General features: G+C 50.5%; 1 protein-coding gene across 1 annotated transcript in view; it reads right to left on the bottom strand.

Annotated features, from left to right (window-relative positions):
• The window catches only part of IGSF3 (immunoglobulin superfamily member 3), a 69,653-nt gene that overhangs the window by 46,698 nt on the left and 12,733 nt on the right, over positions 1-10,222 (bottom strand). The window lies entirely within an intron of this gene.

The following is a 10,222-nucleotide window of genomic DNA, read 5'->3' as shown; positions in this document are numbered from 1 at the left end:
GGAAGGCCCTGGGCAGAGGTGGGCTCTGGAGTTTAACTGGCTGAGACACCCAGAGAGAAATGCCTGGGAACAGCAGCAAGTACTCTGCTGGTTGCTGTCAGCTCAGCAGATGGAGGAAAGCACAGCATAATGGAAACACCACCAACTCATATCAGCCTGAAATGACTCTTGAGCAGAAGGAGGGTGAGGGAAGTTCTCAGCAGTTACAGAAAGAGGGATCTCTAAATGTCCTGGGCTGCTATGAAAGAAAAATCAGGGAGCAAGACAGAAGGTAATGCTTTTAAGACTGATGAAAGACAAGAGTCTTCAGGAGGGGCTTCTCAGCACTGCAAGATTCTTGGACAGTATCTTCTTCCATCTTCACCTTTTGTACCAGCCTCTGGCTGGTAAATGTTCTCAGGCTGACCTCCTTCTACAGATTTTCAGGCTTCCAGAGGAGACAGCACCTCCTGACAGGGTAGTGTGTGCACCTGTTTCCCACCTAACTTTAGCAAGTGGCCTCTGCTTTGAGAGTGGCTAAAGTTCTCGAAGTGAGAGATAAGACAGCAGTTCAAGAATAAGTTTCACAGGTTTCATTAAACAGCTGGAGAAGCAGAAGAGACACCCACCACATACTAGTATTTCTCTGTGGGAAACAATCAAATGTTTGGTCAACCCTCAGACACCAAAGAAGTTGCCTGGAAGATAAGCAGGGGGGTATGGCAATCAAGGATAAGCAGTGACTGCACTTTATTAGATACTTAGCAACTCAACCATGAAGCAAAACCCACAGGAAACCAAACTTCACTAGTTCTTCCACATGTCTTCTTCCTTTTACAAAAATCTCCATCAAAGTTAGCACTGGCATCAACATTCCGTCCTGTCTAACACAGGGCACCCACTCACCCACTCGAACAAAAAATCCCACTGAAGGTAGACTCAAGAGCCTTGTTTTGTGCCATAGCTAGGACACGTCCTCCCTTCTTGCTTATCACTGCTTTGTTCCCTGTAACAAAGCAGGACAGTTTTAAAGGCTATCATATTTCAGATCACAGCTAAATTCCTATAAACACAGCTTTCAAAAAGGAAGAAAAGAGGGTATGAAGGTTTTTTTCTTTTTCCACGTAATTATTCTGATGGGGTTTTTCTGTGTTCTAAAACCCTTGCTTGAACACATTAAGCATTCATGTCTCCTGTGCCCTGGCAAACTCAAGGGTGACTGAAGAACTAGTGGAATCATGACAGCACAGATGGGAGAGGGGGGAAATCAATACATAAGGGAAGGGAGCTTCAGCTGGACTCTTACAGCTCCCATTAACAGGCACACCTGGGAATGAAATTCCTTGGGAAGGACTCTCTCTCTACCTGGGGCCTGTTAGCAGAGACAGCCACACCTGAGGCTCCACAAGCAGCTCTTTTAGCCTAGTTCTTTGAAATGTCACCCCTCTATAGCAAAACAGACCATACAGCAACATTGTACACTGCTGCCCCAAAATAAATAAGCAGGGAAGTGATTTAAAAAAGAAAAAAGCCCAAACATCCTTGTTTTAAAAAAATGTTCATTCTTCTAGCCATCTCTAGAAAAAAACCCCCAAAACCACAACATAAAAGAGACAGAAAGCTATTTTCCCATAAAATTCATTGCAAGTTTATTTGAGTACTCAATCATCCTCAGACATTCTGGATCTATTAAGGTCTGGTTTATGCCAGAAAAATTTACACAAAGCGATTTCAGTTAAACTAATGCAGCCTCTTATCCTTGCTGTTAAAACAGATATTTGTAGCAGACTCTAATCCATGCAGTTCTCCTTGATAATTTCAGGAATTTAAGGGTATCCACAAAAGGGTGGGGGTAATGAGATTGTGGAAAAGACACACAGGCAAAATGCAAAACTCACTACCTCACACGTTTCAACTGAAAAGCCAATTCCTTTCATGCCACCAATGCAAATTCAGCCCCCAAGAGTACCCAGAAACGATATGAGAAAAAATGTGAAGATTAAATTCCTAGGAGGCTGACAAATGCTCCTCCTTTATCCACAGAGCTGCTGAGGTGCATGCCACCACACGGAGAACATTGAGAGCACGGCCTTCCACTGGCTTTGGGTAAGTCTGGCTTGGGAACTCTTTCCTATGGCCCACAAGATTTTGCCTGTGGAAACACAGCCTGAGAGTGGGTAAGAAGCAGCCACATCCCCAAGAAATGTGTCATGTTCACCCTGAACACAGCAGTAGAGACTTAGTGGGTGGATGTGCAGCATAACAGGGGCTACCAGCACTGGCTTGCTGAGTTTCACCTCCACCAGTCTTCTCCTACCTTTTTTTTTTTTCCTGCATTTATTTCAAGCAGTTAGGTCCCTCTGATTCAATGTTTTTCCTTCTCTAGAGATCATGGTGACTGCTGTGGTTTTGTCCTAGGTGCTGACCAATACACTGTAGAGAGAGGTTTTGAGGTAGGACTTTCCATGTAACTATGCAGCACTGGCTCCCTCCTGGAAATGTTATTTCTACAGAAGGATTGACACATGGATGGCTGGTGGATGGCAGCAAGACTGTCCCTGGTGGGAGTCAGGCACACCTTAAAGAAATTCCTCCGCTGGGAAAGGAGGAAAAGCAAGGTCAATGAACTCAGTCTCCCCATTTTGTGTGCACAGCTACTCCCAGAGATGGGCAGCACCGAAGATCCCAGGCTGCTTTGGAACAACCTTATTCCTCCCCAGGTCTGTGGGTCAGACCTGACGTCCCAGAAATGCACACATCATCACAACTCCCCGGAGCAGAGTCTGACATCTTTATCCATCAGAGGCATGTCCTACCAAGCCAAGAAACCCCCCACAGTGACAAGGACCTACAGAGAAAGAAGTGGCCACCTTACAAACCCTCACAGTAGCCCAACAGGAGGTTGGCTCCTCCTTAGCAAGCGGGGTGCCATGATCCTCCTATCCCAAAATCACCAACCACCTCCACTGACACAGCAAAACAAACCAAAACAGGGCAACAGCCCTCTGCAGCACAACGTTTTGGGTGGAAAATGGCAGGATTTTCCAAAGTATGATCAAAGTGCCTTTCCTTTGCTGTCTGGTGGCGGGAGCACCTTGTCAGCTGTGCAACCCCAGGCAAGCACTGAATCACTGCCTCTCCAGCCTCCCTGCACCTGAACAAAAGCCAGCAGTGCCCTGGGAGAGGCTTTGCTTACTGTCCATGCAGCAGCTCCAGACACATCCCAGAAAGGAAAGGCTGGATTATAACCTGCAGCCCCAGAGAGGCACAAAAGGAGGACACCATCAGCTTTACACACTCAGGAAACTTCACCTAACCTGAAAAATAATTGCAAGGTTTGGGCTATGTTTGTTTTTCCAAAGCCCCCAGTAGCTGTCACATTATTAGATTAGAGCAGATTATGGAGCATCTCTGCTGACATGCTCAATCGCACACACCCGTGAAAACCTCTCATTTTCCTTTTAAATATTTCCCTCCTTCCCGTCCTCCACTTTTTGTTATTTTCATTGTTTCTTTGCAAGCTCATTTATCTTCAGAGTCAGCCATTTAGAGTTTAATAAAAGGCTTCACTGTCTATCCCCTTTTTCTTCAAAGGCCCCGATTTATTTTTCTGCCTCTTCTTGGTTCCCCCTAGCCTAATTGTTATTATTTTTAACCTTCAGTAGTTTCCTTTGCTTTCTTCTCCATTCTAATCACTCCCTGCTCCTGTTTTCCTCTCTCTGTACTAAGTCCCTTTCATCCCTCACCTCCCTCTCCGCCCATGGCCAAGCATCCAAATACAAGCGGAGCAAGCGTAACCAAACATAAATATGAAAGGGAACATCCAATTTCAGCAAAATGCTTGCCCATACCTATTCAAATATTTACCTTGCAATGACTAAGCCCAAGAAGGGCATAAATTTTTTTTTTTTTTACAGACCTCTTCAGATCTTTAATAAACCTCAGCCTGCACCTCCACGACAGCCAGAGCTGCAGTTGCTGAGCTGTTTCCTATGCATTACAGCAGATTTGCTCCAAGGTAAGCAAGAGGGACGCCTGGGTTGGAATTAGAAGCAAGGAGATTTCATTCCCCAGTTGCTGGTTTATTGAAATTCAATGCCTCCCTCTCACCTGACACTTTGTTATGCTAACCCCTACCAGCCAGCAAAGATTTCCAGTCCATGGGGAAGGCAAGCAGCCACACTCCCATCGAAGCCAGGGAATTGTGTCCTGCAGGTCACATTCCCATCAAACCTGGGGAACTGCGCCCTGCAGCAACACCTGCGGGTGGAGGCATTGACAGGGACTCTTGTGGAGCACATCTCTGTCCCACCGCCCAACAGAGGGGACACTCCTCCTAAAGGAAGGTGTCACAAAAGGCACTCCATGCCAGGGGACACCCGATTGTGGCAAGGGCTGCGGGGGGCTCCTCTTGCCTTAGAGCAGCAGGACCCCGTGGGGTTCTGAACCCCTTGCACAGAGCACCCATCAGGGTCCTGCACTGCTATTGCATGAAACCTTGCTCTCCTTTAGACACTACACAACCACTTCATCCCTGTGGGCAAGGGGGAGGAGAGGAAGCTGTCTCCTGCTGGGAACATACAGCTCCCACTGCATTTCCACCTTCTAGAAAGTGCACAGGCTTGCAGACCTGAGAGAGCGGCTGAGCTGGGGGAGTTCAGGGCTGAGCAGCCAGCTGGGATGCTAGCTACCCCAGTCCATCTCCCCAGAGCCCTCTGCTGCACAGTGATGCCTGAGAAGAAACATTAAACCCCCAGGCAGCTCATAATGCCCTGGGATAAGCACAGGTGGGAGATGCTGGCCCCTTTACCTCGCTCCTCTGCCTAGGGAAAAACACAGAGGCACAAGGAGGGCGTGACAAAGATACAGACAAGGAAACCACGCTTGGAGTGCAACAGAGCCCTCACTGGGGGGTTATACTCCGCTTTGCAAACGTTTCGTTAAAACTAAACCCTCCTGAAGGGAAGGAAACAGCATCTTCCTTTTCCGAAACAGGGGAAAACATGCAAAAGCTTAACCGGGCATGCCCCTGGGTGAAGCAGTAAGACAGCCTATCCTATAGATGCCCACCAAGGAGTTTTGATATAGCACTGCTACAGCATTGGCAAAAATACTGCATTTACAGAAGGGAATAGGACTGCAGAACAAAGTAATCTAACTCTCCCCATTTCTAGAGGAGACAGAAGGCTGCTTCAAATGGTAATGAAGACTTTACTTGTGGCCAGTCTGGATGCACAAACCTGGCTGAAAAAGAATTAAACTATTTTTGCTTCATCTACACTGTGAACCAATTCCTGTATTTCATGCTGGCTGTTTACACCCACCCTCAGCCTTGGAGGTGCCCTCAGTAACGTGGACAGCCCTGGGTGAAGTTTTGCTGGAGCAACCCTACTGCACCCTTCCAGATGCTGCTGCCCTACAGCACCGCTGGAAGGGGCTCCTGCCTGCCCAGCACACACGCAGGCACCACCAGCAAGGACCTCAGGCTCTGCTGGGAAGAAGGCGCTTGTGTTTAGCATCCCACAGGAAAAGCAGGTCTCACCAGTACAACCAGCCCCACAGCAGCTGGCTGTGAGCTCTGCAGAGAGATAGTTTTTTAAAACACCCCAAGTTCCCCAGCATCCCTCCAGCTGCTTTCCCACAAAGCAGACCTCAAACCAGCCTCTCACTAGGAGGAGATAAATAAAAAAAATAAAATAAAATACACCCGTGTGTGGGCTCATGCAATTTTAATCAAACTAATGTCTGCAAAAAGGGGGGCAGAGGGGCGGGGGCAGGGAGGGATTACGGTGCCACTTGTTCAAAGCGCTCCCGTTTATTCCACATCTGCGATCCCTTTTGAGCTCCCGGCGGCTGCGAGGAGTACGAGAGGTACAAAGCGAGCGCGGCGCGCGCTGAGCTGCCTCTGTTTTAGTCACCGTCTGCTGCTCATGTCAGCAAGGGAGCACCGCGGGGAACCACTCCTCGCTGCTGCGCCAGCTAATAACACAACGACAGAAGCACCTGGAGGGGGGAAAGCCAATGGGAGAGGAAACCAAGCATCCTAAAAAACAATGGATAACTTACAGCAGGGGGCAGGAGCTAGGGAGAGCAGACCTGCTTCTCATGGGGTTGGGGGAGAAGGGGTAGCACATGGGCAGGGAGAGAGAGCACCCTGAGCTCCACTGGGAATGGTCTTGCCCCAAAGAAGCAAGGACACTGGAAGAGGGGAAGGGGACAGTGTGACAGCCTGGACCAGGCATCAAGACAAATGGGTGGCAGAGGAACACTGGAAAGGTAATTGTGGGCAGCTCTGAGGTGGAAGGAGAAGGCAGCAAGATGGAGCAATGGCTTGAAATGTTTTGGGGACAATTACCTGCAGAAGTGCCAGGCAAAATGCTGGAGCTGCAGGAGGGTGAGAGAAGCTGGTGGCTTGTGGGAATATAGTGCTGTGTGCCAGCTGTGTCAATGCCTGATGTGCTTCAGATGTGAAGGGAGAGGAGCTCATGGCAAGAGCAGAAAGGGAGCTCCATCTCTCGCCTGACCACGCAGCCCTGCAAGCCCCCATCCCTGGCTCTCAGCAGGCCGGCTGCTAAGCCAGCAATACCAATGCTCATCAGCCTCACAAAGCAACACAAAATGCTTAATAACCATTTGGGAAGTGGTCCATTCACCTCAATACCTCCCTCGGGGATACCTGAGGGCCACCAGCTGTGGGGAGAGGCAGAGGCGACTGAGCTGCTCAGGGGGGGCAGGTATTAACCCGCCCCCAGCCCCTGAGACCTGGACACAGTTCCCAGATGGGGATTAAAGCCAGCAAAATGAGAATTTCAAAGACACATCCTGCAGCAGCAAATAATCAGGTGCCAAGAAGGAGATTAACCCTGTGGGGCTGAAGGAAACAAAGGCGTAAGAGCTGGTCTGTTTAAGAAGCTGCTGCTGCTGCTTCTCCTAGATGAACACAAATCCGACCAGGAGGAATCCGAGGGCAGAGCCTGCGTGAGAAATACAGATTGCTAGGAAATAGAAGCCTCTGATTTCATGCAGATCCACAACAAGTGGCACGAAGATCCCTGCAATAGCTGCGAGGCAGAGGCAGTGAATCAGGTAGTCTCCCACCCAGGTTGTACCACAGGATGCACTGCTTCAGAGCTTATTTTAGCTGATGGTGAGCAGACCACAGAGCCTCCTGCAGCAGTCCCTGCTCTGCCAGCTCCCAGACCTACAGAAGGCAGCACACAGCACCCTCAGGCACCGACTGCTATGCCCTGACAGATGGGCAACAGCTCCTCGTTTGGGGTCAAAGTGACACAGGTCATTGATAGAGCAGCAGGGTTATGGCGATATCCTTCACAGGTCAAAAAGCCTGATGATTCTGGGGACATACACACTAGCCAAGCTGGAGGGGTCACTGTACCTGCAGAGCTGAAAGAGCAGTGCCCTGGTCAGCATTTGCTTCAGGGGACCATCCATTCAAAGCCAAGATGGGGCATCCCCCAGCACAGAATGAGGAACTTTTCCTCATTTGCAAGCAGATGCAGCCAGTGCTCCTTTTGGGAGGAGGCTCTTCCTGCACTGCACTGGCAGGAGAACAGCTGTGAGAGACATTCACAGGCTCCCTACTCAGGGGCTAGCTGTGTGTCATGACAGGCTTCAAGAGACATATCCCTAATGCTTGTGCCGCTGCAACAGGAACATGGTTCCCAGTCAAGCAGCCTCCAGCAATACCACCTTGGGCTGTGATCTTGTCAGGTTTCGTAAGTTTAATCAGGCTCTGCTCTGGCTGGTGTACAGGGGTTTCACAGACAGGCTGGCTGGCTGTCCTACTGCTCCAGACAGCATCTCTGAACGCTCAACAGCAGTGCTAAGTCCTGGCAGTCAATGGGAGGACTCACATTTTGGTCTTGTCAACTTCAACCAGAAGATAGTAAGGGACAGGATGGGTGGCCCTGTGGACCAGTAAGGACTGGGACTGTGGTGCCTGGCTCAAACTCATGACACTTTAGCAGTGATGGAAAGCACCTTCTAGCCTTTCAGTGAGAGATTCAAGGAGAGGAGAGTTCCAGCTCCTGGGGGCACATGTGTCATCTAAAACATCTCATTAGTGCAAACTGTCCACAGTTACCCAGCTTGACTTAGCCCGACCAGAGCATCCTGTGGCCTGAACATACCACAGGAGACAGCAAGTCCATCTTGCTGTACTGATGGTCTGTGACAGGGCTGCCTGCAGAAACTCATCCCACTGCTGCCACGGGGCAGCTCAGCACCCATGCAGCGCCCTGAGCCGGCGCTGCGCTTTTCACAGCAAGAGGCTCCAGCTAAGCCCAGCCCCACGGGCACAACCCAAACCCACAGCACTGCTGCCCAGCCCAGCACGCCTCCAGTGTCCTGGTTCCTTCTCTCCCCTTCCTCCCATCCACATCAAACCCTCACCAAGAGCCCCGCTAAGCAGATGAGATCTGAGGAGCCTGGTGTCTCCGAGGATCGGCATGCAGGACACCCTGCTCTGGCCACAGACACAAGGGAGCTGAAACGATCTGAGAGTGCTGGGCACCAGCAGCTCACTCCCCACTGCTCACCAGTCCCTGTGACTCACAAAGTCACTTCAAAAGGAGCTCCTCAAAGCACCATCACTGCCTCTGACATCCCAGTCACAAAGGGAGAGGAATAAAGGGTAGGATGCAGCAGTGCAAAGGTAATTACTGCATCCTGACAGCCCTGATGGAAGACAGCACTGAAACCCTCATTGTCTGCTCTGGAGTCAAAAGCCTGAAACAGCATCTAGGGCACTCAAAGGACACATGGAAAGGGTAGGGGAAGAGCCCCCACAAAGCCCTGGAGAAGGAGGCCAGACGGAGAAGGACCCATGTCTCTGGCAGCTCTGAGGCCTCTTCCCATTGCAGGAGGGAGCAGGGACTGCTCCTTCCACCCCAACCACAGTCCCTCTTCTGGGCATCCCCATTCCAGCTCTCCCTGCTTCAATACCTCCAAGATGCCAACCTACACACCCCACTGCTCTTAACAGCACAGAAACTCCCATCCAAGGTCTTACACCTGCCACTTCCACACTCCCTCCTCCTCTTGCCTTCCCAGTGCTGCTGTTCCTGCTTTTCTTCCTGCTCCCTTTTCAGCTCTCTTTCTTCCCTCCTCTCACCTTTTGCTTGTTTTTAGCTCCCTTGCCTCCATCTCCCTCAGCCCCCTCCCTCTCTGCCTTGCAAACCTTCATTAGCTTTCCTTCACACTGCCCAGCACTGGGATGACCAGCACCTTCCCTCTCCCCACTAAGGGCAGGGTTGCCATAATCCCCTATCTCACAGCAGCCAAAGGGCTCCATCTTTGGCTCAGCTCACCCTGCACCCCAGGACTCTGCCTGGAGGCAGGAACCCCTCATGCAAAGGGATGCTTTTCCCTGTACCAGTCCTCTGGATATGCTCATACACTCATCTGGCTGCTGTACTTGCGAGGGGCTGTTTGGATGCTGCGCAGCACTCCTAACTTTACTCATGAGATAAGCTCTGCAGAGCCAGCACACAGGTGAGGCCTGAGTAGCAGCCCCGGATAGTGACACACCAGCCCAGGACACGACTGCAGAAGGGAAGACACTGGAAGCACCCCTGTGGCCACAGCCCATCTTTCACACTGTGCCAGAGCACCTGCCACTCTCAGGGCAGCCCTTCTGGCCTGCACCCACAACAAAGGAGCTCCTTCAAAGCACAGAATCTCTCCAAATTATGGACTCATGCCTCTGGTAACGCCACCTCTCCACCCACTTTCCCCTCCCCATAGGTGAACATTGCTGTGCCAGCGCTCCCCCCTTCCAGCCGCAGCGCCAGGTGGGCCACCCGTCAGGCACGACCATCACCTGCAGCTTTGCAAGGAGTCCTGTCTGTGGACAGGTGGCATCACTACACCTGAGAGAGCTCAAAAGGTGACAACAGACTGCCAGAGCACCTGTGGTCATCTGTGGCATGCTGATGAAATTTTTCTGCAATTTTTCAGTGGACAGAGAGCCCAACGTTAACCCTCTGATAAGTAACCTGCTGCTTTGGGATGTCTTCGCTTCCATACAGCAGCACAATGCCATAAAGAAAACTGATCTCTCTAAACCTTCTCACCCCCTCAGTGTGTTTGGCATTACAAGTTACAATCAGGAAATGCTTTTGGTAAGAAATGGCTTTATAAAAATCTTGCTCTCTTGAATAGGCAGCTAAAAATGAAGGATGACAGGGTCTGAGCAAGTTAAGTGCTCAGAGCACATCGTGCC

This window comes from Corvus brachyrhynchos, unplaced genomic scaffold (genome assembly GCF_000691975.1).
Source record: "Corvus brachyrhynchos isolate BGI_N302 unplaced genomic scaffold, ASM69197v1 scaffold152, whole genome shotgun sequence".
Classification (NCBI taxonomy): Eukaryota; Metazoa; Chordata; class Aves; order Passeriformes; family Corvidae; genus Corvus; species Corvus brachyrhynchos.
The sequence above is the reverse complement of the archived record's forward strand: the minus strand, read 5'-3'. Positions and strand labels throughout refer to the sequence as shown.